The sequence below is a fragment of the Equus przewalskii genome, chromosome 1 (assembly GCF_037783145.1).
Source record: "Equus przewalskii isolate Varuska chromosome 1, EquPr2, whole genome shotgun sequence".
Lineage (NCBI taxonomy): Eukaryota > Metazoa > Chordata > Mammalia > Perissodactyla > Equidae > Equus > Equus przewalskii.
In genome coordinates, this window is record NC_091831.1 from 125,949,745 (window position 1) to 125,972,198 (window position 22,454).

Consider the following 22,454-nt stretch of genomic DNA (forward strand, 5'->3'; position numbering starts at 1 on the left):
ATGGGAGGGTCTCTTGGCAGGTGGGCACCAGCAAGAGGCGGGGGCAGGGCTCCATCTCACCCTCTGGAGAACTGACTGAGTGATCACCCTGATGCTGACATCAGCCCCACCCTAGCCCTCTGTCCCAACCCAGCCCCCTGAGCCCTGGCAGCCAGGCTTCTGCCTCCAGGCAGAGAGTCAAGAATCTGAGCAGCTCAAGAAGAGTGGCCTGGAGACCCTGACGTGAGGAGTTCCCCAACTAAATGACCAGGCAGCTCACCCCACAGGAACACTCACAGTTGACAAGCCCCCTGCTCTCAGAGCTCCGCTTCGCTGGTTAGTTCCTCACCGTGACGGGCGCCTGTGGCCAGGGATTCCCGGACGACTGAAGAGAGTCCCTAACACAGAATGTCTCTAAATATCTGTCAAACAAACAAAAAAGCAATTTGAAGGAATCAGACTCTGCAAGGAGAAGAAATCGCAAAGCAAAAAGCAAAAGCTGTCAGTACCCTCAGAAATACGTGAAATGAGATTACAATCATGAGACAAGAACAGGATACTATAAAAAACAACAGTTGTTTAGACATAAAAATCTCTCCCTCTTCCTCCTCCTCCCCTCTTCCCCTCCTCAACAGCTCAAAAGCCTTTAGGCTGAGCTGCACAACAGGTGTCCTCTTGGGGTTGGGGGACTGGGATGGCCCAGAGAGGGGGGTGGGAGCCTGAGTGGTGGCTGCACAGAGTGCTGAAGACCACGTGGGGTGAGGTGGGCATCCCCACTGAGGGGCAGCCTGGTGAGCAGGGGAGGACAGCATCCCTGTGGAGGAAGGTGGCTGCAGTGACCCACGGAAGGGTGTCAACGCCTGAGTGGGGTGAGGGGACATCCTCGGGGCGGATGGTGTCAGAAGTGGGAGACTGGTTGCGTACAGAGGATTGACCAGATAAGTAATATATATATAAAGATAATGGGAGGCCAATTCCTCAGAGGTAGGAAAGGGAGTTACAAATATGGAAAGGGAGAGCACCAGATGGAACCGTGGTGGGGACTGGAACCGGAAATTTCACAGTAAACTCATGGTTCTCAAGATAGACAGACAGATGCATGTGAGTGTGTGTGTGTTGATATAAACATGCAAGCAAACATGGATTAGTAATATAGTCATTCCCTAGCTCTAACCACTAAGGGGGAGTGGGAGCAGCAACATCGCCACAGCAACAAGCGCACCTAGCAACCAGATCTCGGCTTTTACAGACCATTCTCCACCGTGGGAACCAGGGCTCCCTGGAGAAATGGCTGATTCCAGAACGGGGGCAGAGACAGCACAAGATGAGCCTGAAACATCTAGTGGTGCCAGAAAGCAAGGAAGTGCTCAAAGATGGATGGGGACGCGTCAAAAGGACACAGGCCACACCCTGAAGGGGCTCCCACTAGGCAAATCTGGGACAATTCCGAGCACCAAAATATATGATGTTGGTAACAGATTATAACCCACTGAGCAGGATGAAACACCCTGAGCCCATATTCATATGAATAAATAAATGAATAAAACAAGCAGGACAGTTATATGATGTCAAAGTACCTCCCACAAAATACTTCTCAATTGCAGAGGGCAAAAGAGTAACGTTGCCTGGGGAAGACTGGCAGGCACCACCCTGATCACGTGAGCAAAGCGACCATCCCCTGGAACGGGCCAAATGGAAGTCCTGCCCCGCCTGGAAGGACGGGAAGAGATGGGAAGACGGCATCGCAGAAAAGCACTGCGCAATTCCTGCCAAAGATGCGGGCCCCGAATCTGGTCGTGAGAAACGTCAGACGACTCCACAGTGAGGCAAAGGCGCTAACGCTGCGGGGGTCCGAACAGTCAAAGAAACACCAAGAGGCTGTTCCAGACGGAGGAGACGACAGAGACTCGACGACGAGGTGCAAGCGTGTTTCTGATCTGGAGACTTTTGCTGCAAAGGACATCCTGAGCAAAACTGGCAAAGCATGCATGGGGGCTGCGGATGAGGCGGCAGCGAGGGCTCGACGCTCGTTTTCTGCTGTAGGTGGCTGTCGTGCGTTCGAGCATGTCCTGTTGGGAGGAAATACGGTACACGCTGAAGAACTTGGCGGACTGGGGCATCGTTTCAGCAACATACTCTTAAGGGTGCGAGGAAAAAAGTACTGGTGCTGCACTTGCACCTTTTCTTTATGTGTGACATTGTTTCAAAATGAAAAAAATAAAAATGAAAACAATTCACCAAAAGTGAGAGACCTCTCTTGGCTCTGCATCTTCGGAAGAACCGGGCAAGCCCGCATCTGTCTTTGTTGGTGCGAAGGCGCCCTCTTGTGGTCTTCACTGCACAATGCAGCACTCGGCACCAGATGGGGTCTGGGACTTGCTTTTCCTTCCCTAGCTGTAATTGTCATCAGAGGTCATCTCATCCCGCCCCCTGCGTGGGCCAGGGTTTCTCCTCACCAACACCATAAAGATACCTGCTGTGTCTTTTGCCTTTAACGTTCCGTAAGTGTCCATTTCTGGCCCTGATGTTGGAAACTGGCCCGAGGACTGGACCCCTTATAGGTTCTCTGGACAGGTTAATGGTGAACCAGCAGGATGAGCGGCTGGGCCAGCGACAGGGGCTGTAGAGAACGGAGCCCACCTGGAAGGCCAGAGTCTGCCCCTAACTGCCTGCCTGGCCTGGGCGCATCACCTCCCTGCTCTCAGCCTCAGTTTCATCATTTCTGCGTTGGAGACCGTGAAACTTGCCCAGACTTTCACAGGAGCTAATGAGATCAAAACATAGACTCCAGTCCCCACTGAATGGCTGGCCACACATCCAAGGCTGCCTGGGAAAGGCCTGATTTACACCTCTGCCCGGCATAATTACTAACGACCCCTCCTCTCTCCTACGCGTCCCAGTTTGAATGATAGAGCTTTTGGTCACCAGCAAGTATAGATCACCTACCAAGGGAAGGATAAGTTATGTGGCCGCTTGCCACTGTGGGGTCACTTTGTAGTGGATTTTGGAAAGCCCTCAGGATTCTGAGCCCCCGTGGTTTCCTCCCACCCCTTCCACTTTGGACATGACACTTGTATGAGCGTGAGGCAAACCCATTTTAGCGTCACCCTTAGCAAATCACAGAAGCAAGTCTCCGTCCGAGCTGGGTTCTGAGCCCGCTTAGCTGGCTGGGCGCTTGGTGGCTGCCTAGAGGGGATGGCTCCTTCAGAAATCCAGGAGCCCGGGCAGGTAGGTGGGCCCCAGGGGCCTGCGCAGTTAGGTTACAGGTGATTTATTGAAAAAGTATTTAATATCATACTTTTGTGGTGGAGGGAAATGAAAGCACCTCCCTCCCTTTCTCCAGGAAGAGGAGCCCAGACCTGTGAGTTCCAGCATCCAGAGAGGTGGGCAGAATAACAGCCTTTGTATGTTTCAGGGGCTGTCACCAGGTTTGGTCCATCCTGGGGGTGGATCTGGCTGTTCCCAGGGGATGGGGGGAGAGCCTGGGGGTCCGGGTGACTTGAGAGTCAGAGGGATGGTACCCCCAGGCCTGGAAGGCACTGGGCGCCTCTCCGTGGTCCACTGGGAGAGGAGATGAGGGGTCCTGTGCCTGCCTCCCTTTGCAGACAGGGACTTGATGGGCTGGTGCTGGGGGTCAGGGGCTGGACAGGGGTTGTGGCTCTGGGTGTAGCCAGCAGAGTGGAGCATCTCAGCAGCCAGCCCCATGCAGCAGGGGACAGAGGAGAAAGACCAGCCCCCATGCAGTCATCTGCAGAGGACGGGGCAGCAGCGATGTCAACAGCCACAGCCTGGACCACGGGCCAGGCCCTGCCCCATGTCTCAGAACGCCACGTGATGGGGCTTTCAGTAGGATCTAAGAAGGGGGCAGGAAATGGGGTGCTGTAGAGATACCAGAATTGGTCCTTGTAAATGGGTACAGGAGGCTGTGGATTCAGGTTGAGGTTGAGCTTGATTCAAGAAAGTAAAGAACTGTGACATTACTTAGGCCCAAGTGTAGAGGAGATCTCAGACAGTCGGAGAAACCAGGTGAGTTCGTGAGAGGGGGCCCGGGCTCTTAGAGGGCTGGCAGTGGGCGAAGGGGCTGGTCCAGGAGCATTGGAGGGGTGTGTGGGGGAAAGCAGGCTATTAGCAGTTGGCACGTAGTACAAGGTAAATTAAAAGTGAAGTTCTGGGCTCTAGGGGGTTGGTGGGCATCTAAGGCCTCAAAGAGAATCTGGGAGGACAAAAGATAAATAACAGTGACAATGAATGTTGCGTGTTGTCACTTATAGACATATTTACAGATACATTTTTTTCACTGAATCTTCCCCACAGCCCTGTGAAGCAAGTTTCCTCATCTCCTCATCTCCATTCTCAGGATTATACATTGCAAACCCTCTTTCACAGAGGGGGAGCCTGAGGCCCAGAGGGGAAGTGGTTTCCCTGAGGCCCCACACGGCAGTATAGGACTCCACCCCTCCCTGGGACCTCATGATGGGGGGATCAGGACATGGGCAAAGGCTGGAGCTGCCCTGAGCCCTGCAGGTTTGGGTGGTAAGGCGACAGAGTGGCTGTAGCAGAGAGTCCTCCCTGGGGCGTCCCCAGAGGGGCCCACTGGCCATCCCTGAGGAAGATGGAGAGGTGAGTTGAGAGGTGAGGCAGACACCTGACAAAATGAAAATGCAAAGGCAATCCTGCCTGACTTCCTAGGCTGAACCGCTCTGTTTGCAGCCTCTGGGAGGGTGGGGTGGGTGGAGCTGGCCTGCAGGGGCCGAGGACAGAGCTCGGCCCAGACAATGCCTCTGGCGCTGGGTGAGCCTTTTGTCTGTGCCCCACTTTTTCACAAACCCCCTTCTGCCCAAGCGGACGTTATAATCTCCCTGCTACAGTTCAGAACCCGGAGGCTCTGAGAAGTGAAGTCACAGAAGAAAGTGGTAGAAGCAATACTCAAGCCAGAGTCTTCTGTCCCTAAGGCCGTATTCTTTCCAAAACGTGAGTTAATGAGAACTGCTGATGACTGAGTAGGAACCAGGTGCTTCATCTGGATTACCTTTAGTCTATATGACCGTCTCTTGTTTTACGGAGTAGGAATCTCAGGCTCAGAGAGGTTAAGTGACGTGTTGGAAGCCCCACAGCATTCAATTCAGATCTTCCTTGACTCCAAAGCCCATACTCTTTCCACTATAGCTTGTTTCCCAAAGTGAGTTCCATGGGCTGTCCCTGGGTGTCCTGGAAAGTGGGAGGGACTATTGGTGGACAAATATTTTGAGAAACATTGGGTTAGACAGTTACTTTTACATTAAGATTTCTCAGAGCCTGTAATAAATAATCTAATATCTTTTGTGACACTCTGACAGTGGAAACTGGTATGCCCAAACTTATTTGGTCCACAGTACCATTTTATCACAAAACAGTGCATCAGTTAGGAATGTGTTGAGCTGCAAGTAAGAGAAGCACCTCCCCCCATAGTGGCCAGAAACCAGTAAGAAATGGATGGTCCAGCGCCCATGTGGTGGCTCAGACATGGCACTGGGAACCCAGGCTCCTTGTAGCTTCCTGCTCTGCCATCCCTGACATGCACCCCCCATCCCCACAATTGCACAGTGTCAGCAGCCTTTCAGGCAACAGGCAGGGAGAAGGAAAAAGGCAAAAAGCAAAGGTCAGTCTGAGTCTTCACATCCCAGACGCTCCCCCAGCAGACTTCTGCTCACATCTTGTTGGCCAGAAGTGTGTCACATGACCACCCTCTCTGCAAGGGAGCCTGGAAGGTTGAGTCATTTTAAGGGGCACCTTGTCACCTGGATGGAACGGGAGGTGTATGGGTGAGGAGGAAGGCGAGAGGGGGGTTGCTGTTCTGTGAAGCTGATTTGGACAATGCTGCTCTGCACTCACGCCACCTCCCCTTATTTTCCTTCCCAGTCAACCCATTCTCCAAGGCCTTCAATTGGCCGCTCTGCTGCCGAGGCCCTCAGATTTCCCACCTCCCACCCCACCTCTCGCTCCCTGGCAGATTACGGGCTCCTTCTCAGTACACCACAGGCCGTGCTAGAGTGAGGAACGGGGGGTCCATCTCCCCTATGGATGTTGCCTATCAGCTGCTGGGGGGGCAAGGACGGAGCCCACTCGTGTCTGTATCCACCACAGGGCAGGGCCCGGCACGGATGTCACCTAACTGCAGGGACGGTGCGCAGAGGCAGAATGGTTCCTAGTGCCTGGCTTGGTTGGTTGAAGCAGGTACCATTTGGGCTGGCCTAAACAGGAAAGCAGAGATTTTAATAAGGATCCGGGGGGCTTTGCAGAACACAGGGCTGGGATGTAGTCAGGCCTTGGGGGAATGGAAGAGTCTAGAAGGGCACTGGGATTCCAGACAGCCTCTCTCCATGGGGTCTGCTTCATCGGCCTGCTCTGCAGCCCACCCTTTTCTGTGTCTCTGTTCACGGTCACAGGAAGATGCCCTCTTCGGTTCCCAGCGAGATCAGCCCCAGACGCAAGCTGACTCGCTTAGGCCAGTTCCCTAGTCGGGTGCAAGACTCTGAGCGGCCCAGCTTGGGTCAAGTATCACCCTGGTCCAACCAATTGTGCCCCTCAGCGGCTGGGGGGAGGGCAGGTAGGGCCATATAATACAGCAGATGGGAGGGACAGTTAAGGCAGAGACCCCAAAATGTGACTGCCTCCCTTTGGGGTGTTAGAGTATAGCAGAGGTCGGTAATCTAGGACCCACTGGCTAAATAAAGCCTGCCACCTTTTTTTTTTTTTTTGAGGAAGACTGGCCCTGAGCTAACATCTGTGCCCATCTTTCTCTATTTTTTTTATATGTGGGACACCTGCCCACAGCATGGCTTAACAAGCAGTGCCATGTCCACGCCCAGGATCCGAACCAGCGAACCCCGGGCCGCCAAAGCAGAACATGCAAACTTAACTGCTGTGCCACCAGGCCAGCCTCAAGCCTGCCACCATTTTTACAAATAACATTTTCTAAGAACACAGCTATGCTGGTTCACTTACATCCGTCTACGGCTGCTCTTGCGCCATGACTGCAGAGTTGAATAGCTCTGCAGAACAGAGGCCACGTGGCCACCTGGCCTTTCACAAAACGAGGTTGCCAACCCCCGTATCAGAGGGAGGAAGCATGTCTGTCTAGGAGCTTGTGGGCCCCTTGAGGGCAAGGACGTGTCACTCAGAGCTGCACCCCCAGAAGCAGCTGCACAGGCCGGGGGGCGGGTGAATGAACGAAGGAAGCGAATGAATGAATGAAGGAAGGAAGGAAGGGCAGAGGCGGGTGCCACCTCTCTTCTCAGACCGCTTCTCTGCCTTTGCGCAGAGCAGAGGGGCGCTGGAGAGGGGGTTCCTCCCTCCCCGGCCGCTCAGCCCGGCATCTGCTCTAATGGAGGCGTCGTGGCACCAGCCTGATGGGGAAGAGCAGGTGCTGGGCCGCGGTGAACATTAGGGAATAGTCACTTGGCGGGCGCCGGAGCCGCCAAAAACGAAAGTGTGCCGATGGGCCAGATGTTCACTCATTACCATCCGCTCTTCCTCAGAAACGTTTTAAGAGAACATTTGTTTGTTGAGGAAACACAGCTGTTCCCAGGGAAATGGGTTTCCCTCCTTTGGGAGGCGTAGGGGAGGGGACTGTCGGGGGACGGACGCTGGGGACGCCTTGGGTGGGTGGCAGTTAAGACTCTCCATCCGGTCAAGGGCAGGGGCTCAGGGGACAGCCCTTCAGAGACCGGGAGGCCTAGCACCCATCGTGACTTTCTCCTGCGAAGGAGGTCATAGTCCCGTTTCTCAGAGAAGGAAGCAGAGGCCACAAGAGGCCACGTGGTTCAGCCAAGGCCACACAGCTAGTCAGCGGGGGATCCCAGCCCAGAGGTGGCCTCCGTTCTCCGAGGCCATGGCTCTCGCACAGGCCCATCGCCCTCCTCCTCCGCTGCATCTCAGTCTCAGAATCTCCATTTCCCCGCCCGGGCGTGTTTCTGTCCCGGCATCTCATTTTTAATTTCCCGTCTCTCTGTCTCCAGCTCCCTGGCCCTGGGCCTCTGCGATTTCCACTTGACCTCACCTGTCTCCATCTCTGCCCTTCTCGGGGTGTCATGTCGGCGTCTGTGGGTGAGTGGTTCTTCCTGTCCGGCTCTGTCTGTCTTGTGCCCGAGCCACCTCGGAGACATCTGCAATATGTCGGCGTCTGTGCCATTTGCGTCGTTTGATTCTCTCTCCCTCTGGCATCATTTCTGCCTTTTTAGCATAGTGTTTTCCAAGTTGTGTGTCATGACCGTTGATAGGTCATGAAATCAATTTACTAGATTGTGACCAGCAATTAAACAAACAGAAAAAGAGAGAGAATAAAATAGAAAATTTCAGAATGCGTTGCACATACTGTCTTGTGGATTGTTCATTTCCATTCTCTACATGACTGTGCTGGGTTCCAATGTAAAATGTGTTCACTATGAGATTTGGTAAAAAATGTTTGAAAACCACCGAGTGGAGATGCTTTGGCTGCAAGTGCAGAAATCTCTGACCCAACGAGCTCAATTATCACAAGAAGAAGTCTGGGGGCAGGGCGCTCCGGGGCTGCTTAATCAGCTGCCAGACAACACCATCGGGTGTCAGGTACTTTCTTTTCTCCTTTTGCCCTCAGCTGTCCTCAGCGAGGCAGCTCACTGTCCTCGTGGTCGCAAAGTGGCTACTGGGGCTCCATCCACCCCTGACAGGTCCAGGAGAGAATGAGGGACTGTCTGGTCCCCTACATCCCTTTTTAGAAGTCAGAAAACCTTTCCTCTCACATCTCATTGGCCAGGACAGGGTCACATGCCCAGCCCCTAACCAATCACTGGCAACAGAGACAAGGATGCCTGTGATCCACTTAGACTTCTCAGGACGGGGTCTATCCCTGAGCAAGTGGCTGCACAGAGTGAGGGTGGACACACAGGCCATGGGCTTCTCCCACCAGGAAGAAGTCTGTGAGCTGGACTGCCACCCACATACGCCACAGTCTCTCACTGTCCCTTCTGCCTGGGTGTCTGCCTCAGTTTCCCTGCTAGTCCCTCTTTAGATCTATCCTGAGAGGAGGCCACAGTGAGTGTGAGGTGCAGTTTAGGGTCTCTGTATTAGTGTCCTGGGGCTGCTGGAACAAATCACAAACTCGGCGACTGAAAACAACAGAACTGTGTTCCCTCCCGTCTCTGGAGGCCAGAAGCCCAAAGGCACGGTGTCGGCCGGGCCATACTCCCTCTGAAAGTGCTAGAGGAGAGTCCACCCTTGCTCTTCCACCTTGTGGGGGCCCCGGGCGTTCCTTGGCTTGTGGCCGCGTCACTCCCATCTGGACCTCCGTCTCCACAAGGCCTTCTCTTCTTTCTCCCTGTGTCCCTTCTCTGCGTGTCTCTGATAAGGACACTGGTGATTAGATTTAGGACCCCCCGGATAACGCAGGATGAGTTCATCCTGAGATCTTTAACTTAATTACACCTGCAAAGACACTTTTTCTCAAATAAGATCACAGCCACAGGTCCCTGGACGCGGGCATGTCTCCTGGGGGCCACTCCTCAGCCCACGGCGGAGCCCCTGTTCACCCCAGCCCAGCGCAGGCTCTTGGAGGGTCAGGGCCCTGAGTCACGGCCTCTCTCCCACTGGCTACCACGAGCCTTGACCTCTGAGCTGCAGTGTCCTCATCTGCCTGACAGAGGCCTGATGGGTAATGATACAGAAAGACCTGACAAATATCAGGGCAGCATGTTTTCCTAGTGTTTCCTGTCCTTTAAGAGAAAAAGCGGGTTGCCTCTTCCCACCCATCCTCCAGGGAACTGAGGCCTTCTTGGAAATGGGTGATGCGTTCCTGAGGACGACAGCAGCTCTGCATCTGGAACCCTCCAGACCTCGCCCTATGTGTCTCTGCCTGTGGCTGGTTTGGATTTCTAACCTTTTGCTATAATAAAACTGCAATCATCAAAAAGACAAATACTGCACGATTGCCCTTACGTGAGGTACCTAGAGCATCAAATTCATGGAGACAGGAGGTGGAGGGAGGTTGCCAGGAGCCGGGGTAGAAGGGGAATAGGGAGTTATTGTTTAATGGGTACAGAGTTCTCAGCTTTGCAACATGAAAAGAGTTCTGGAGTTGGTTGCACAACAATGTGAATGTACTTAACGCTACTGATTTATACACTTAAAAACGGTTAAGATGGTAAATTTTGTGTTATGTATATTTTACCACAAGTTAAAAAAAACTATAATCATAAATACAGTGCTTTCCTGAGTCCTGTGAGTCTTTCCAGCAAATTAGCAAACTGAGGGTGGTCGTAGGAACTCCTGAATTTGTAGCCAGCTGGTCAGAGCGAGGGTGGCCCTGGGAACCTTGAACCTGCAGCTGGTGTCTGGAGTGAGGGTCTTGTGGAGGGCTGTGCCCTTAACGTGTGAGGTTTGGCCCCATTCGAGGTAGGTGGGGCCAAGGGAGGCAGAAAATGGGAGCTGGCTGGCAGATCAAATGGCCTTTGGAATCCCATCCAGTTTCTGTGATTCCCCCATGAAGACCCCCGGCCCCAAAACGCCTGCGCTCCACTGTCTGTTCCACTCACTCACTGCTGGGCTCTCTCCTGGTTTCCGTGTGTGTGTGTGTGTGTGTTTCTCCCCATCAACTACACCTTCTACTATTTTGTCGCTTCCACCACCAAAGGGTCTCTTTGCAGATGAATTGCACAGCCTCTCCTTCTTCCCAGGGGAAGGGCTGGCCTCTTAGAGGCGCCCATGGAGGGCACACAGTGCTGGGGCTCCGTCTTAAGACTTGGCTGCTTTGAGTTCGTGCTGGCTTGTTCTTTGGAGCTACCTCGAGTTGGAGACCACGGGGAGGCGGGGGAGGGTAGTTCAGTTGTAGCGCCATGATTACCAACAAAACACCTCCATGGCTGCCGCCCGTCCGGGCTCACCAGCCCACCCCTGGCCCTGAGGCCATGGGGAGGGATCGGACCCTCCTCCCCCAGGATGACCTGGCCGCCCGTGGGGATGCGGACTGTTTAATTAGAACACCTTCAGTTGGAAACGCTCATCTATTTATGGTGAAAACAGCGACAGGCTTTTAAGGACATGCCGTAAGTTTTACAGTTATTGGATTTTTCAACTTGTTTACAAAAGCAATATTGTTAAATGGCCAACGGCCAGGCCCAGTTGTTTTTCCTCCTGTGCCTTCTGACGACAGGAAAGCATATTATCTCCCCCCGCCAGCTCCCGGGAGGTGTGTGCAGCCGCATCCCATTTTGCTATCTGTTTAATTATCCATTCAGCCGGGCTTTCGGAAAGCTCTTTCTCGTTTGCTCACAGCCAGATCTGTTCTGGAATGCAGCTAAGAGCTCCTTCCGCTTTCCTCTGCCCCCAGCAGCAGCTTCTGCAAGCAGTTTCACTCCGAGAAATGCCAGCCCCTTAAGAACCTGTCCCTCTGGAACTAGGGATCCAAAAGGGGACACGGGAAGCCTGAGCAGCCTTGACGTCTGACATAACACCTCTGTGTCATGGGCTCCTCTATGTTCAGAGAGAGACTGCTTTGGAACAGTGGTCTCCAAGCCAGGCTGCTGGGCACCAGGAGCCCCAGGGAGATTTTAAAAATAAAGCCTTCCATGGCTCGCCCTTTCTGATTCTGATTTAGAGGGTCTGGGTCCTCAAATCTGGAGTTTTAAAAGCTCCCCAGGTGATTCTGATAACCTAGCCGCTAGGGTTTAGAGCTTTTGGACTTGATAATCTCTGCCTGCCTTTGACCCTGAGGTCCTGCGATGCTGTCTCCCGGCGGAGGGGAGGGCAGAGACCGGGCCTTCCTCTGCTCTTCACCCCTGCGCCAAGGAGGAACTCCACAGCTGCTCAGCTGGCTGAACTTGAACAAGCTCACACCTGGTGAAAAGTCATCTCGGGAAACATCCAGGCTGGACGGGGCTCCAGAATCATCAGGCCGCTATAAATAGACTGGGACGTGCACGAGAGCTGATGCAAGGGTTCTGTGGATGACGTTAACATGGAACACCTGCACGGCTCAGCCGTGAGTCTGAAAGGCCTGGGAAAACCTGGCCCTCCCCAGCTTGCACTGGGAAAGTTCCTCCAGATGAAGGTGGAGTGGACAACTGTGGCTGGCGTGCCTGAAGGACGTAGAGAGGAGGGCGAGGGGCAGACAGCTCGAGGCAGGAGCCCCCACTCCTTGAAGCCCCTGTTTGTCCTCAGAGAAGTCACCAGGAGAGGGGCCAGCAACTCCTGCCTTCAAGCTCCCTCACCCCACCCCCCATCGTGGTTTGAGTGAGGACAATGACAACAGCAGCCATGATCACACTAAGGCTTAACCTCTCCATGGCACTTGACGGTCTATAACACACTTACCCGCCCGTCGTCTCACTCCATCGCCACCGTATCTCTGTGATGTAGGCAAGGCAAGCCCATTGGGCAGCTAAGGGGATGGAGGGTCCAGGCAGGACTGAGCAATTTGGAAAAGGTCCCAGGGCTGCCAAGTCGTGGAGCCGTAATTTGCCCTCAGATCCTCTAATTCCCAGCCCGTGACCCCCGGACCTCCTTTGTCATAACACACTTACCTGTGTGTGGGGCTCTCAGGCTCCTCAGGGTTCTTCCACACCCACGACTCTGTTTGACTCGTTGAGGCGAGCAGGGAAGATTTGAGAGCCCCAGCTGGTAACTGAGGAGGCTGACGCTCCGAGAACTGAGCGACCACGCAGCTGTACCCTCGTCCACCAGGAGCTACAGAAGAAAGGATGCGAAGCTGGGCAAGGGGGTGGGTAGCAGAAAGAACAGAAGATTTGGAACGAGACTGTAGCTCTTACAAGCTGTGACCCTGGGCAAGGTATTTACATTTTAAGTGTTGTCATGTTAAAAAACAAAATTCACCCGAGTGCATTTTAAAGATATTGGCTCTCTTCGATGATTCATGAGTCCGGCAGCAGCCATTGCAGCAGACAGAATGGAGCTCCGAGGAGCTGTACAAAATGAAAGCCTTTAACAGGCAGGAGGGAGAGGGAACAGGGACGTCACACCAAGCAAGAAGCAGACTGCTTGTGGCCAGTTCACTTTCCTCTAGGGGACGGTGGGAGTCTTTCGGGCAGATGACCCACTAGTGCTGACCAGACGGTTCCCCGTTAACTGGTTTAGGATTCTATTTCTGGGAGAGCTGAAACTGTAATCAAGTGAAGTCTCGGTTTGGTGACATGGGGCTTAGCATAAGCAACTCCATTTTTGTCCTGTCTTGTTTTTAACAATTACCTATGTGAAAGGATAATTTTTTAAACATAAAAAAACTACTTTAATACAAATATAAAGATGAACTAGTATCGAAAAGATTTTATTTAACTCACTAATTAATGAGGGAACTAGTAAGGTGTTAAAAACTGGTTCAAAGGAGCACACATATAGGCAATCTGAGATGAATTTAGAAAAACAGTCATGCATCTCCTAACAACAGGGACACGTTCTGAGAAATGCATTGTCAGGCGATTTCATCACTGTGCGAACATCGTAGAGTGACTCACACAAACCTCGATGGTGCAGCCTGCTACACACCTAGGCTACATGGTGCTAATCTGATGGGACCACCACGGTGTATGCCGTCTGTCCTGGGCAGAAGCATTGTTATGCAGCATGTGCCTGTAGTTGCCAAACTGGTCACTCTCTTCAGGGCAATGGTCGTTTGCCTTCCAACAGGCAAAATATATTTGCATCCTATGGACAAGAATAATGTGCCTTATTGTCAGTTTTCTACAACTCTTTAAGAGTTGTAAAATAGCTCAAAGACGATAAAACGTATAGATTGCCCAGAAAGGCCGCCTGTTCAAGACTTCCAGTCTTGATGCGCACTTCAAGTGAGTACCAAGCTCACTTCACGGCTTTTCACCATTTTTCCTACCATCGTAAAATGGGATGAACAGAGGGCCTTTGTGAGGGTTAAATGAGAGCCTGGCTTGCTGCCTGGAGGGGAGGAGACACGCTTCCCCTCTGGGAGGGCTCCCTGCTCAGCTGAGCCTGCGGGCTTTCTCGCTCCCCTGAGTCTGCCACAGAGGAAAGGGAGCAGACCTTGATGTCGCCCAGACCGGGGATCGGGTCTTGGCTCTGCCACAGCCTTGGGCAAATCATATCTCTGCTCCTTGGACTTCAATTTACCATCAGTAAAGACAATTACCTGAACCAGATAAACTCAAAATTATCTTCCGCTCCATAACTCTTAGCTTCACATTGACTTATACAGCACAGCCAGAACTATGGGTATTCTGAGACCAATTCATGGGATAGTTAACAACCGTGGACTTTGGAACCAGACAGATGGATGTTTGAACCCCACTATCTGTGTGACCTTGGGTAAGTGGCTTAACATCTCTGAGCCTACATGACTTATCTATCAGATGAGGTTACAACAGAGGCCTCAGGGATTACTCTGAGGATGGAGCTGGGTAATACATAGCATGCTATCACGTAGGTAAAGCTCAGGAAGCGTCAGTTTCCATGCTCCACTTTCCTACACCCACTGGGCCCCTCTTTGGGTCACTGGGTCACATTTCCCTGCCTCTGTCCATAGTCAGTCAGTCAGTGAACAACCCCTCCCTGAGCTCTGCTCTGGCCATGCAGGGCTCTGGGCTCCTGCACTCGGTCTTGCCATGGGTCTGGGCCAAGGACACGGCTACCGACAGGGGAGGGAGAGCTCAGTCCTCAGAGAGAGGTCACAGGGGACAGAGCTCACTTTGGCCTCAGGGCTAGGACAGGCTTCCAGGAGGAGGTGACCCTTGAGTGGGCACTACAAGAGAGACTCAGGAGGTGCTTTACAGGCGTGGGGCCCCTCAAAGCCTCAGGGTCTGCGAGGAAAGGCGTGTGCTGGGAACGGCTTGTTACTCCGTTTGGCAAGACCCCAGGTATCTGGAGGGGAATCCTGGAGGAAGGGGCTGGAAGGGACATGAGGTTTAGATTGCCCAGGGCTTGGGGTGCTGGGCAAAGGAGTCGGGACCTCACCCTTCGGATGGTGGGCTGCCAGGGGAGGAGGCTTGGGGACTGGTCTCCTGGCCGGCAGGTAATACCTGGGAGGTGGCATCTGCTCCACTTCGCACCCTCCCCAATGCCTAGCACAGGGAGGGTCACATAAACAGTCTCCCTAAATAAATAGGGACTTCTAGTTTTCTAGAACACTGCTTCTCAAACTGTACCGGACACATGAGTCCCTGGGGATCTTGTTAAGATCAGATTCTGATTAAATAGGTCTAGCAGTGGGCCTGAGACTCTGCATTTCTAACCAGCTCCCAGGTGATGCCAGTGCTCTGGGTCCATGGGCCACATTCTGAGTAATGACAACTGGATATAGCATGCCCTCGATGCCTGTGGATCAGCCAGAGACAACACTGTAGGGAAGATGGAGTTTGGGCTTGAGATCTTTCTCTCCTCTCTCTTCCTAGGTCCCAGGGCCCGGTTCCCCAAAGCCAGACTTCCTGTGTCTGGCTGCCTAGGTCTCTGCCCCCCAGGCTGCCCCCACCTACCCCTACAGATGCTGTGGGTCATGCTTTCCGCCACTCTCGCCATGACTGACAGGTCTCATTCCCCTAGGCTAGAGGAGGTGAGCAGCGGGAGACCACTTTCCTCTAAACCCTCCAGGGAAGTTCACGGAGCGGATGGCCCCCTGGCTAAGCCCTGAAGGATGCCGGCGAGTGGCAGGGCTCCACCTGCTGAACTAGAGCCCCAGCCAGGATGGCAGTGGCTGACAAGAGCCTGTTGCTTGTGACTCTCAGATCACATTCTTGCATTCCGGTTGGAGCTACGAGTGCCTCAAATCAAAGGTGTTAACCTGACATTGGGCATCCTGGAGGCTCTAGGACGAGACCTGGGCCCCCCTCACTTCACATCATGCAGGCACCTCCCCAGGACTCAGCTGGGGTCCTCCCCCAGGTGCCTCCTCTCAGGTTAGGGGCCCCTCTTCTCAGTTCCCAGAGCACCCCGCCATCCTCGTGGTGGCAGAGAAGTGGAAGGGCCGTACCCAGAGCCCATGCATACATATAGATCAGTGGTTCTCAGTCAGGGACATTTGGCAATGTCTGGAGACACTTTAGATTATCACATGCCGGGGGAGGGGCCTTCCCAGTGTCTGGAGGCCAGGGCTGCTGCTAAACATGCTCCAGGTCACAGGACGGCCTGCACGACAAAGGGCTATCCGGCTCCAGATGCCCACAGTGTCAAGGTCAAGAAAGCTCGGCATGGGGAACAGTGAGCGCAGAAGGACACGGGACCTCTAGGGGACATTCGTGGGGGCACTGACAGCGTTTCCCAGAGAAACTGAGACCCAACCGAAGTGTCTTTCTCTGGGTCACACTGCAAGTTAGCAACAGCCTGAAGGGAGAAGCCAGGTCTTTGGACTCATCAGCTCCAGCTCTTCCTGCCACCACACCCCCAGCAGCCTCTTCGCCCATTTGTCACATCTCAGAATCACCCTGCTCCGCCTCCTCGACACAGTTTAATAAGAACACTTCAGTCACAGAGGTGAAGGTGTCTCGCAAATGTTTGAATCGCATTTTCACAAACATTCACAAATGTTTGAAGGTGTTTGGATCACCAACTTGTTCAAAACTATGAGACTCTGAGCCGTTCACAGACAGACAGTCCCTGAGCCCTTTTCTCAGACCTGCGTTTGTGGAAACATACCCACCCAAGAACGAATCTAAGAAAAATTTAAATGTTAACAAATAAGTAATGGCAAGCAACAGTGAGGTAGTAATAAGACACCTTGGGACGTTCATCGTGCTGGATTCCGGACAGTTAAATTGGTTAATGCGTTTCCCTTCGGTGTGCGGGTCAATCTCTGCAACTATCTGGGTTGAAGGGCCATCTTGTTAGACGTCACAGCTTGAATGCCTCAGGGACACCAGCAAAGTTCTGCTTTCCAGGGAAGGGCTCGCTTCACGGACAGCAGAGTGAACAGGTGAGCCCGTGCCCACCATCCGAGCTGCCTGAGGGGCCTCACTGTGGCTCTCTCGTACCCTCTCGTATGCACGTGGAGCCACCCAAACAAGCCGTTACATACATGCAAGTGAAAGTAACTTACTCAAATATTTCCTGTTATTAGTTAATTAATTCCTGTAATCAGTTGTTTGCTGTAACACATGGGCATGGGGAAAAGCGCAGCATCCTCTCTGCAGGGGGAGTTTCATGGGAGAAGTCACAACCGGTTGGCATGGCCCATGGAGGGAGTGGGCAGAGGGGGAGTGGGCGGGTTTGGGGCACTGTAGCTGGGCAGAATCTGTGCGGCAGACACCTGAAGGAGCGATTTCCTCTCCCTGGGCCAGTAGTGAGGCTCCGAGCTCAGTGAGCATCGTGAAGACTCGGCCTGGGCTGCAATTCCGTGGAATGAGCTCTCCCTCTCCTTTCAGTTTCTTGTCTGTCTAATGGGGAATAACAACCATCCTTCCATCCATCCTCTCTTCCTTCCTTTGGCAAACTCTCATTAAGGTCCTGCTGTGTGCAGACTCTGGGCTAGGCACTGGGAATACAACTGGAGAAGAGGGAAATAAAGGAGGGATGGTGAGGGGCCAAGGTTGGCGAGACCCCGGAGAGAGGGTGCAAGTTGGGCAGGTGGGGAGAGTCAGGTGGGAATATGATTCAGTGGGGACAGGCCCTCAGGTCCAGGCCCCGCCTGCGAATTCACAGCCTTCCCCACTGGCCCACAACACCCATGACCTGCCCCCCTCTACCAGGCGGTAACCGAGGCCAGGCTTTCCCCCGAAGTTCCTGCCTGTTGGGATGTCATGTCCTCCTGGCTCTCGGCATCTTTCACACCTCACACACACATCTTTTCTACTTGCTCCGTAGTCCCTTCCTCCTCCTCACGGTCATTGATGTTTCCACTGTGTTATTATTGGTTCATTTTCATGTGGTTTTGCCACGGTTCAAAAGCTAAGCTAGACCACATCACACTCGTTACGATGGCTATTATTAAAAAAGAACAAAACCCCAAACCAGAAAACAAATGCTGGGGAGGACGTGGAGAGATCGGAACCTCTGTGCATTGCTGGTGGGAATGTAACACGGTGCAGCCGCTATGGAAAACAGTACAGCAGTTCTTTGAAAAAATCAAACATGTAATTGCCATTTGATCCAGCAATTCCAGCTCTGGGTGTATACACAAAAGAAGTGAAAGCAGTCTCAAACAGATATTTGTACACACATGTCCATTGCAGCATTATTCACATTAGCCAACAGGTGGAAACAACCCATCGATGGAGGCGTGGAAAAACAAAATGTGGTAATACATACAATGGAATGTTGTTCAGCCTTAAAAAGGAAGGAAATTCTGACACATGCTACCACGTGGATGAACCTTGAAGACATACTAAGTGAAATAAGCTGGACACAAAAGGACAAATATTATATGATTCCACTTATATGAGGTACACAGAAGAGTCAAATTCACAGAGACAGAAGGTGTAACGTTGGTTGCCAGGGCTGGAGGAGGATGGGGACTTATTGTTTATGGGGACAGTTTCAGTCTGGGAAGATGAAAAGCTTCTGGAGATGGATAGTGCTGACGGGTGCCCAACGATATGACTACACTTCATGCCACGGAACTGTACACTCCAAAGCGGTTCAAATGGTAAATTTTATGTGGTGTATATTTTAACCACAAAAGAAAAGTGAAGAAAAAAATAAACCTAAGCTTTGAGCTCCTTGTAGCAGGGCCTGTCTTTGTTCTTCTTTGCGTTCTGTTCAGTGGTATCAACAAAGGCCAGGCCTGTGGGCAGAGAAGGGGAAGGAGGAAGGGAGGGCCGTCTCTGGGTCAGCCACCCACCAGGATCAGAGATGGGAGCTGTGGGTCCTCTGGTTCTCTGGCCCCATGGCACTCATCTCCCATAGGCCCTGCTTGCAGACCTGCAGCCCGGGCTCCGTCCTCTCCGGGCCTGAAGCAAGCACTGTGGCCACACGCAGCAGGCCTGGGTGCACCCCACCAGGCCTTCTATGCTCCATCTCTGTTGACCTGGAAGGCCACATCACTCACCACTCCCCTGTGTCCCGCTGTGCTCAGATCACACCCAACACCTCTGTTCCCAGTTGTGCCATTTTCTCACCACCTGTGTGTGCCTTTGCACGGGCCCTATGTTTTGTCTGGAAAGTCCTGCTTTCTCTGCTACCTGGTGAAGTCCACCTTATCCTTCACATCTCAGTGCACAGCCCACCTGCTCTGAGGCCTCCCCTGATCCAGAGGCCGTCTGCGCTCCTCTGTGTGCCCTCCTCTGTGCTCCCACCACGCCCTGCTCAGCATCTCAGCACCTAACACACGGATCTGCAACAGTTGGCATCTCTGGCTGGATGACAGCATCGTGGAGCAGTCACCGCTGACTGGACCCGTCCCTCTTCTTTCTTCCTTGCCTATAGCCCAACTTTTGCTCAGCTGATCCCCTTCTGCCTGGCCATGGAAGTGGCCGCAGGCCCAGCCCCAGGGAGATGGATCCTGATTGGTCTATACCAATCCCAGTAGCCCATTCCCCCCGCCAGGTACTGGCTGAGGAGGGGACATGTGATCTAATTCTGGCCAATGAAATGTAAGGGGAAATTTGCTGGGGGGACTTGTAGGAATGTTTCTTTGTGCCCAGGAAGATATGGGACAGGGACAAGAGGAAAGAGATCCTTTTCTGCCTCTGGGCCTGGTCATCAACATTTGTCGGCTGGAATTGCTGCAGCCACTCTGTGACCACAAGTAGTGACATCACCGACAGATCAGGGAAGCAGGGCAGAAAGATGTTGTTCTGCCACATGCCCATTTCGGTGAGCAGTGTGGGACAGGTTGCCGAGAGACCAAAGAAAAGACCTGGAGACAGCAAACAAGACATACGGATTAATTGGGAGTTACTTACAGGGAAGGTCCAGTGGCGCCCGGCTGGACAGCAGTGTGCACCCTCTACCACCCCCTGAGAGAAACTTGCTTAAGTAGGCAGAGGAACAAAGGCTGCGTGCTTGCCAAAGGGGGACTGTCCCTGTATGACCTGCATTCCAAGGACCAGCGCTCCCCTGGAGGGCGTCCATGTTTCCTCAGACCGCAAGGGTCTTGGTGCTAACTCTCCCATGAGAAAGCAGCCGGGTTGGCCAAGCCCAGGACTGTTATCATCGTGAGTGCTGGCACCTAGCACAGACAGGAGCCTCAAGGACACATGGTTTTTAAAGGGGCACACCAGCTAATGCCCTTACAGATGTGTTTTCAGGCAGGGTCCAGGCAGGAGTCAGGAACCATACCAGTTATGCTAAGGAGAATTGATTATGAATAATTGTTAACTAGGTACAAAGAATGTTAACTAGGTAACCGAAAGGATAAAAAGGAAGGTAACAACTGCAGGAAGCAGCTACCACGTTTAGGGCTGGGCAAACAAAGGAAAGAGATTGGAATTATTAACACTTACTCAGAGGAGGAGTGCCGTGGAGCTGAGATGCAGACCTCTAAGAAGGAGATGCTGCGTGGCTGGTGCTGGCATCTCTGAGCTTGGAGGACGAGCGCACTGGGGCCTCGACCCAAACTCTGAGGAGGGGGTGCAATGAGGCTGTATCTGTGAGTGTTGGAAAAACAGCAAATTCATTCAGCCTTGCTACTGGAAGGAATGGCCTCTGCCAGGGTGAAGAGGCCTTGCTGGAGGCATGCTGAGAGGAGCAGGAAGCCCTCAGGAAGGAAACAGGAAGCCCCTCCTCCAGCCTCGCGGGCTCCCCCCAGCACCCCCTGTTGGCCAACTTTGACAGGGAGCAGCTGGCAAAGCAGAAATGTGGTTTGTGGAGTTCCAGGCCTGAGTCACAAAGCCCAGCGCAGAAGGGTGGGTTTGGAGCTGAGATAGTAGCCTAATGACTGATGTGGACGGAGAGTGCCTGAATCCTGGAAGACATTGCTAAGTCACTGAAGTGAAAAACCATGGAGCTGCCCTACCTCAGATTTCCTGTCATGGGAGAAAATTAACATCTCCATGAATAAGCCACTCCTGGTGGGCTTTCCTGTTACTGACGCAGGCTCCACACTGCCACAGCCTCGTCTTATTCAGCTCTGTTCCTCCACAGGGCCTTGTGTGGGGCTGCCACGTCTGGAAATATTAATGAGGTGGAACCCAAGTCCCCCTTGAGGCTGGCCTGGTGGTGAGGGGCCAGGACTCCAACTCTGACGTTGAATCTCTCCTTCTCACTCAATAGGCCATTTCAGGCCGGTTTTCGCCTCTCCTGGTCTCCAGTTCCTCATCCAGACAATGGCGGTATTTAGAACAGTTGTCTCCCTGGATCCTGGTGCAGACCGTGAGAGGGTCTGTGCAGAGTGCTGGTGTCTGCCTGCCTCATGTAGCAAGCACTCTGTCAGCTCCTCGTACTGGTCATCAGCTCGCATGCTGCTGTTCAGACTGGCTCCCAAAAAACCCAGTTCCACCCTCTAGAGCCAAGCTCCATGCCTTACCTCCCTGGGCTCAGGTCACTGGCTCAGTAGCCTACCTAGTCCCTGCTCCCAGGCCCCAGGACTCCTCCCTGTTTCTCTGGGTTGGCCCACTTGACGCCTTCTCGTTGCCATGGCTCTGTAACATGTGCTACATTTGCTGCAAATGCCATGTCTGCTGTCAGCCTGCACCTCCTTTCCTTCTGGTCCTGCTTTCACATTCTGCTGCCTTCCCGGAACCTTATCTGTCTCCCTGCTCCCTGGACCTTCTCACGGCCGTCATGAGACAGGTCAGGGAAGCTCACTTCCACGGTGTTGCTCTTCAGCAGTGCATTGGTTTCCTGGGGCTGTTGTAACAAATAACTACACATTTGGTGGCTGAAAACAACAGGAATTTCTTCTTTCACAGTTCTCGAGGCCGGAAGTCCGAAATCAAGGTGTCAGCGTGGCCGCACTCCCCCTGAAGGCTCTAGAGAGAATCCTTCCTTGTTTCTTCCAGCTCTGTGGGCTCCAGTCCTTCCTCGGCATGTGGCAGCATCGCTCGGTCTCTACCTCTGTCTTCTCCTGGCCTTCTCCCCTCTGTGTCTTTTCTGCTCTTCTAAAGATGTTCTCACTGGATTTAGGGCCCACTCTAACACAGTCTGATCTCATCTCTAGAGCGTTACCTTAATGACATCAACAAAGACACTGTTTCTAAATAAGTCCACATTCTGAGGGCCCAGGTAGATGTGAGTTTTGGAGGGACACTATTCAACCCGCTACAAGCGGAAAGATCCAGATGCAGAGAGGAAAGCTGAAGACAGAGCAGTAGCTGTCCCCACCCAGACACAGGACTCCTTTTTCTGGAGCCAACTGTCACCTGTGAGGGAGCCCCAACGTCTCAGCCCCTGTAACCACCCAGCTCCTGGCTGTCATTGGTCACTGCTATACTCTCTCGGTGGGTCACATGACACCACCTCTTGCATCTCATCTACAGGTTGTTGGAAGGTCCATCTGTCAAAGCACATGCTGTAAATACAGACATTTCTGTTTGGAGACTGGTGGTAGAGCAAGGGGAAAAGGAAAAGAATTAAACAAAGAAAGGCAAAACCTTCATCATCCACAAAACAGT

At 52.9% G+C, this 22,454-nt stretch overlaps 1 long non-coding RNA gene across 2 annotated transcripts; it reads right to left on the reverse strand.

Annotated features, from left to right (window-relative positions):
- Nucleotides 1–1,542: 1,542 nt before the first annotated feature.
- On the reverse strand, nt 1,543–20,602 carry LOC139083826 (uncharacterized). 2 transcript variants are annotated; one of them, XR_011540790.1, is made up of 4 exons: nt 20,346–20,591; nt 12,513–12,675; nt 8,018–8,254; nt 1,543–2,048 (listed from the first exon to the last, which is right to left on the reverse strand). It is a non-coding gene; the product is annotated as an uncharacterized lncRNA (long non-coding RNA). The 2 variants fall into 2 exon arrangements; XR_011540789.1 differs by lacking the exon at nt 1,543–2,048 and having other exon boundaries at nt 6,702–8,254; nt 20,346–20,602.
- Nucleotides 20,603–22,454: the final 1,852 nt, after the last annotated feature.